Consider the following 6,726-nt stretch of genomic DNA (forward strand, 5'->3'; position numbering starts at 1 on the left):
CAATAATAACACATCTAATTGGCATTAGAAAGAAAGAACTTCTCTATTGTGAGGGTGATGAGGCCCTGGTACAGGTTGCTCAGAGAAACTATGGGTGCCCCATCCCTGGAAGTGTTAAGGCCAAGTAGGATGGGAATTTGAGCAACCTGGTCTAGTGCAGAGTGTCTCTGCCCATGGCATAGGGAGGTTGGAATGAGATGATCTTTAAGGTCCCTTCCAACCCAAACTATTTTATGATTGTATGATTATTTTTCACAAGGAATCTGTCTTTTATCCCAAATATCTTAGTGATTTTCAGAAGTAATCGAAGTTACTTTTGTGAATACCCACCTTAGTTTCTGGCAATGATTGCATGTAGATGTAAAGCCCAGGCAGAAAACTCTCAATAGTGACTGGAGATCACAGGACAGGACTCTCAGTATTTTACAGCATCAGGTCTGTACATGTTATAGCTAAAAATTTCAGTGCTCAAAGAATAGATCTAGAAGGTATCCAGAGGCTCAAGAATCATATTAGTGTCTTCTAAAACTTTAGATTCAGTAATGCATAAAGTATTCAAACTACAGTAACTTAACATTGGCAGTGTCTGAAATTGTGCCAGTTTCCACCTTCAGTGGTTGTTTTACTGTTACCCCAGATACACATGAGCAATGCAGATTTATGACTTGTGAATCAAATATTAGCATGGAGTTCATCAGGCACTTGGTGCAGCTTGGAGCAGGTTTTCTTCCACTTGGGAAGCCAAACAGGTATCGTGGCAGGCATGACTGTGCTGACAGGTGTTGTCCCTTTGGCTTGAATGGAGAGTTTTGTGTGTGAGCAGGTGTTTGCTGGCGGGAGCTCAAGGAAGAACCTCTGGGAAACCTTTATTTCACATAGTCCTGGGGCTGTAGGCTTGCAGACCCTCACTCAGCATTAAGAAATAACAGCAATAACCTCTCATATTCCTGAAATTGGAGCATGTTTGGCTGCTCTGGCAGGCATCATGATTGGCAGCATTTCCAGGCAGGTGACAGCATCACCTCTGCACTTGGGGCCAGCACCGGCAAATCACAGGCACTGGCTTCAAAACAGCCCAAGGGAGCTCAGCTCATGATTTGTACTGGGCAGCCTCTCAATGCAGGACATGCACAGCACTGAGTGCACTGAATGCCAGGAGTTTGTGTGGTTCAGAAAGGGCTGGGATGAATTCCCAAAGGCAAAATGTTGGTGGGGAGATGCTGAACACAGAGGCACTGTCACTGGCCCAAGAAATCCAACTGCTGCAGTTATCTGGAGTGAGGGAAGGCATGCCAGTGAGCTATTCCTGCATAAGCTCCCTATCTTGCCTTCTTCTCAAGGCATCCTCCCTTGGTCCCTGCCGTGCCAGGTACAGACAGACTTCTGATTTTAGATGGTAACCAAACCTTAGGAAAGCTTTTGGTGGTTGGACTCTTCTGGGGAAAATGTAACTTTTCAACCCAGTGGTGGGTGCCCCATCCTTAGAAATGTTCAAGACCAGATTGGATGGAGCAACTTGGTCTAGTAGAAGGTGCTCCTTTCCCATGATAAGGGATTGGAACTAGATGACCTTTAAGATCTCTTCCAACCCAAACCATTCTGTGATTTTATGACTATCTAGTCTTTCAACCAGCATTCCTCAAGGACAGTACAGGCTGTCTGGAGGTGCAGGTGAGGCAGCAGGTCTGAACTGCAGGGACATGAGATGCAGACATTTCATCAAGAGACATCAGGGAGTGAGGGTTTTTCCAGGCTGAGATGCTTGGCAGCTCTAGAAAAATGCTAATTCATGGACCCAACTTTTACTTCTGGGAAAGGACTATCACCACCTCTAAAGACATCTCATTAATTCTTAGTGGCAGAGATGGCACCTTCAGAGACATTGACATTTTCCTGCAGACCCCTCTAGCACAAATTGTGACTTTTCTAGAGATACTGAAGCATAAGAAACTGAGGCTTCCACCTATATTAGGCTATATTAATATCAATATATCAATATATTAATATTAATATATAAAAATTTATTCCAGAAAAAAAACCAATGAGGAATATCTTGAGGTTTATCCTTACTTTAAGGTCATACCTGCAATGTACTTTTAACTGTGGGAAAAAAACCACCTTCAGTTTATTTCCCTTTCTCTGAGAAACTCAGCATATGAATAACGTACTTAAATTACTGCGGAAATGCATCTAGGGACATACTGGAATAACTGCTTTGAATGTGATTTGATTGGAGTTACACAGTGATTCTAGTTTAAAAAGACAACTTTAGCACAGTTGACGAAGGAAAAAAGATCACCTACTTTGATATTTGTCCTATGTCAAAATCTTATTTCCTTTCTCTTCTGCTCCTCTGTGACTTCTTCCCTTGCACCTTGGCATCACACGGTTTCCAAGTAATCCCCACCATTTTCAAAAACTGTTTTAAAATGGGAATGCTCAACTCGCTATTGAATTGTGAATTCACAATTTGAGGCTGAATCTGCAGGCCTTAACAGAGATAAAATCCATATTGACTCCGGGTCCTTTGATGGCATATGGCAAATGTCACTTGAGTTATTAACAGCCAAACAATAATGGGCTCTGTTCTGTATTTGAGGAAGCCTTTACCAATGAATTGGAGGAGATTTCTTCCTAATCCCAGATGCCAATTAGTTTATATTCTGATCCACACAGTTTGCTAACCTTTATGATTTTTATACTCGCTAAAATGAGTCAGAAGGTGTTATTCAGCCTATAAATGGCTGATAATTTTTGAAATTTAAGATTAGAAATGTACATTAATATGTTGAATTTAAATCTAATCCTCTGTTCACTTATCAGCACAGACTATTTCAAGGTATTTGTTACTACACAGAAAAAAATCTTTGTCTCTCTCAGAATTGGCATTTATATTTCCTATTCCTGTGCACCAATGACTGCTTTAAAGAGCAATATCTTGTTAGGCACTAGGGATGAAACCTAATCCTTTTGTCCTGTGAAGCTGGGATTCCTTCGTGTCAGAAACCCTCAGCCAGAAAAGCACATGTTTGTCACTTGAGTTTCAGGAGTAATCCCTTGGTCTTTGGCTACTCATGTGGAGTTAGGCACATAGGTTAGCTTGTCCAGGGCTGGAGTTCCAAAATTAATTGCTTCCAGCTTCTGCTTTTCACAGGACAGTGGTGTTGGTAAAAGTGAGGTGCTAACGCCATACTTTCTCCAACATGAAGCAAAGTGAAAAGGAAACATTTTGACATTAGGGTCAGTGAAAAATACTGTGTTATCTCTTCCTTGTGACATTAATTATTTATCAAGACTTCAAATCAGGCTCACCAGGGATTTTACCTTTAACACAGCTATTCCCTTCCTGCCTGATGTGAGGGCTGCTGTCCTGAGAACTGCATTAGCTGTAGCCCTGAGCTATTCAGTCATTCACCCAAACCTTCGGGTTTTCTGCCAGCTCCTAGTAGTATTTTGGTAGTCACTAATAAAAATGTTTTACAAACCAGAGTGTTTCAGTGCAGTGTGTTCCAATGGTGCCCCATGCTCAACTGTGAAGTGTGAGACTGATCTGAGCACAGACAGTGGATCCTGTAGACATACATCAGGCCCCTGAGCTCTAAGTGGTCTTCTGAGCAGAGATGGGAGTCAGTGGTTGCAGGGAAGGAACTTCACGTGTTGCCCTCCCAGCAGCAGCCCACACTCCAGCAGGTCAGATTGCTAGCAGAAATTTCCAGCACCCCTGTTGGGGTACCTTGGAAGGATGCTGTCTTTGCCAGGGTGTGCAAGGGGTTAAACCCAGAGGAAAGACTGTTTGTCTGCAGAACCCTTTGGTGGATGGGAATCCCTGAGATGAAGCCATTCTGCGCGAGGGTCAGCAGGAATCCCTTAGGTAAGTTACACTTGTGCAGTCGATTTTAAGTCTCTTATAATTGTATCTGATATACAGAGTATTTTTCCATCATTCTTCTTTGAACCCACCATGTGCACGACCCTGCCATGTGAGGTAGAAATAGACTTGTTCTTTCTCTGAACAGCAGGATGTGAAATGCTTTTGTGATCTCCCTTCCATAATGGACAAATGCCCTGCGTAGAGTTTCAGCAGCTTGTCGTTCCTTCAAAGTAGTCTACTGGGGGTGGGAAAAAAGAAAAACCTGCTGGAGATACTGAGTTATAAAATATTTTAAAACCAGAGAATTAATTGAATGTTTTTTAAAAAACTGGAAACATATGTGTGCTTTCAAGATGCTTTCTGTCAGATTCCAGTGAATCCAGAGGGAATAATTTGGTAGTAAATCATATTCACAAAGCAATAACCAAATGTTGGGTCGTTACATTCAAGGAAAGCCAGATGTGATCTGAACCAAAGTGTGGCCTGATCCAAATCCCTGAATAATCTAGCCTACCACAGTTGTACTACTGCTTTCTATAGGAGTTTTAACTGCTGAGAAATTCTCTTAGGTGCATATATTTTTTTTTTTCTTTTTTGGGGAAAGAATAATAGTGGAAGGGTTTCATAGTTATACAGGTATTGAAGTTTCTAATTAAATAATTCATATCTAAGTCAAAGATGAAAAATCCAATAACTGTAATGGTATAAAAAGCTGCTGAAAGGTGTTTTAAATACATGCATCTATAAAGCTTCATAGATGGATGTCTGGTCCAGTTTTCTGTATTCAAATAAATCTTTCTCTTTCCTCTATGTGTTATCCCATCTTATGTCTGTCACAGAGCACTGGGCTGACTCAGGCACTGGGATCCTCCCTATAGACACAAGCAATAAAAGCACTAATATTCGACCTTTTTTCTTTTTATTAAGCCTTCAAAGTTGCAGAAATTCTAGTGACTGATGAGTAAGTGTATGGTTCCAAAGATGGTCTGTTTTAAAATACTTCCCTGCCTTTATTGTCAGTTTAGAATTTAATCATGTTTGCTAATGAAAACAATTTTTGACAGAAAAATGCAGTTTGAAGTGAATGGGGAAGTATCTTCTTTTGTCAAAACTCTCCTCCCCCCCTCTCCCCCCACCACCAGCTTTCAGCATTGACAGACATGGAAAATTTTCCAGTCCCTTTCTTCAGAACATTGTTATGGTGAAGACTATATAAAAATCGAAAGTATATCCTAAAAGACAGGTTTTCTTTTCCTTTGGTATTTTTCATCTGCTGCAATATACTGTATATCTCAACTCCTTTGAAGTCAATGGGAGCCTTTTCATTGATTTTAATGGCAGCTGGATCAGACCTTTAGTGAAAAGCAATGTACAAAGGCGCTGTGCTAACATCAGACTAGAGACAAATCCTTTCAGGTGAGTAGCACCTAATGGCAGCCTGAGCTTTGCCAGGGGAGGATGATGCCTGCTGGGGCATGATTTGTTTCCACTTTCAGTGCTGGGCTATATGCCACCAACCTTTTGCTGCTCAGACCCTGCTTATTTAGGATGGGAGATAGAAAAGACTATTTTTTTACAGCAAGTTGAGAGTGAGTCTTGAAATAAAATAGATGCAGGAGACTAGTAAGGTTATGGTAAGGCCAGCTGTATGGGGAGAGGCTGTCTATAATTGAGAAAGCTTTGCCACATTTGATTCTGGGAAGGGTGTTCTTTCAATGTGGTGTGTTTTGATAAGCGGTATGAGAATTTTTAAAGTCAATAACTTGGTTTATAAACTTCAGCTCAGCTGGACTTAATCCTGCAGCTAGCAAATCCACAGACCAAGTAGCCCAGCTGTGTCCTCATTTGTTAAGATCTTAAACCCAAGAAGATGTCTAGGATGCTGAATTATTTTTTTTTTCTTACACATTTATAAAAAGCTTAATAAAGGCAGATAGGAATAAGATGTGTGGCAAACCCAGCTCTTTCAGCAAAAAGAGGGAGAGGAAAGAGGAAATATTATTTAAATAATATTTAGGTTGGCCCAAATTTGGGACCTGTGTCTGTAAACCTTATCTCTGCCTCAGGAAAAATACAGCAATCAGGCTGATTCATGGAAGCACATAAGCACATGCCTAGGGCTTCTTGTCTTAGGTGTATTTTCCTAAACAGGGATACTTTACTGATTTAAAGCCTGTGCCACATCATCGTACTTTACAGAATGAGACTCTCACCCTGTCACTCCTGAGCAAAATCTTTGGGGATAAATCCCAGGGCTTGTGTGGTTCTCTGTTAAGTGAAACTGTGCAAATTTGAGCATACACACAGCCCATGACAAAGATGGGGCTATAATGAAATCTTTCTCCTTGCAAGGCTGAAAAATTGTCAATAATTTTAATTATTTTATACTGCTGTCTATATTGTTAATATTACATATTGTTTGCTGCAATATATTAATAAAGGCAATAATCATTAAAAAAAGAGTCTCAACATGGACTGTTTAAGAAAGTCACATATAGTACAGCTGTAACTTCTTTTTTTAAAGCTATCCATTATTTGTAGCACCTTTTAAAACTATACATCGCTTTTATTTAGCAAATGCTGGTATATTCTTCTTTCCTTCTGTTTCCAGCTATGTTAAGATGGCATTTTTTGTTTACTTTGCTGCAGATGGTAAGATTTAGAAGGACAGCTTATATACAGACCTTATTCTGGTTCCCTGTAAGATCCATATGAATTTTGACCACTGACTAGAATGACAGCAGAAGTGGGCCTGGCATGAGAGATTGCAGTATTGCTTTGCATGTAAAAGAGAGACTGAATGCAGATATTTATGACTTCAGAGAACATAAATAAAATTGGAGCAGCTATTTTAT

The sequence above is a fragment of the Ammospiza nelsoni genome, chromosome 3 (genome assembly GCF_027579445.1).
Source record: "Ammospiza nelsoni isolate bAmmNel1 chromosome 3, bAmmNel1.pri, whole genome shotgun sequence".
Classification (NCBI taxonomy): Eukaryota; Metazoa; Chordata; class Aves; order Passeriformes; family Passerellidae; genus Ammospiza; species Ammospiza nelsoni.